Below are 1384 nucleotides of genomic sequence, written 5' to 3'. Positions count from 1 at the left end.
CCACAGGGTGCCAAAGCCCTCCACACCGGGATGAGGAAAGACACCCATTTGCTGACAGAGACACAGGTAAGCACCCAAAGAAAAGAGCAAAGGTACCAGGTGCAGCCTACGGGGACCAGGTGACCCATTCGCCGGATTATCACACGCGTCCACCCCTGCACAAGCCCAGCGCTCGCGGCCAGTGTGGTTCCATCCTCGGTTCTGCAGTGGACCTCGGTCCCCGCCATCCCCCGCAGCGGCAGGGCGCGGGTGCTACTCCGGCACGCGTGCATTTGCAGGGCTCGGGCGGAAATTTGGAAAACGCCTACTGCTCGCCCTTCTGAGTCTATTAAATGCTGAAAAGCGACTCACCCGGGAAGGCCTCCTCACTGACACCAAGCGGGACCAGAGCCGTCCACCCAGCGATGCGGCCACTGCCCCGATTAGATCACGCCTTTCTGAATTTGTCAGCGCCACCAAAGAGATGCCACCAAGCGAAACAGAGATCACCGTGTGCGTTATCTGCGTGCTCGAGACCGGAAGGCCCCCAGAAGATGTGGGCTCGCAGTGGCAACGCAACAGAATGCGCGTCTCCCGACAGCCAGCGCAGGTGGCGCCAGCTGTGACAACTCCCAGGAGGAGGAGGAGGAGGAGGAGGACTGGCTGGATTTAATACAATCTGACACGACTGTCTGAGCAACAAGGTTCTCCATGGCCTGGGCTGAGGCGGCCCCAGGTCACACGTGTGCGCACACGGTCCGTGCTGCGGGAGGACGCATGCCCCGCCCCCGCGTCCCCCTGCTGTGGGGCTTTGACGCTGCTGACCGCTGACCACATCTGAGCGCCCGTAATTGACTCTGAGGACACACGCCCGCGGCCCGGCCACAGGAGCGCGTGACTCAGGCGCCGCCCGGACCGCGTTGAGGAGGAACTTTCCGAACACTGGCTGCGAGAAGCCACCCTCAGTCTGTCTTCTCGACCTGAAATAACAACCGGGAAGTGAGAACCGCCAGCCCGTATGTACCTTTGTGACTCTTAGGTAACGTGACAGATTTCTCTTCCAGGGAGGGACTCATAAGCATCGCGACAGGAATGGCTGAGGCACGAGTCTCAAACCCGACCGCCCACAGGGGAGGGGCAGCAACGCGCGCAGGCAGACGCTGGAATGTTCTAGAAGGAAAGGGAGCAGGGCAAACGGCAGGACCCGGGCCCCGTGCAGAGGTCGGCTGAGGACAGGAACCAGCGCTGCTCTACGTCTTTGGGAGCCGAGACTCTGGGTTTCTGTCTGAAACATCCCGGTTTTGATTCGTTGGCCACGAATTCAAATAAAACACCCACCAGGTACTCCCTCCCCAAACACACAGGCCTACGGGTTGGATTTGGCCTAAAAGTGGGGCACGTTGGG

Source organism: Propithecus coquereli, unplaced genomic scaffold (assembly GCF_000956105.1).
Source record: "Propithecus coquereli isolate 6110/MARCELLA unplaced genomic scaffold, Pcoq_1.0 Scaffold556, whole genome shotgun sequence".
NCBI classification, from domain to species: Eukaryota; Metazoa; Chordata; class Mammalia; order Primates; family Indriidae; genus Propithecus; species Propithecus coquereli.
Note: the sequence above shows the minus strand (reverse complement) of the source record.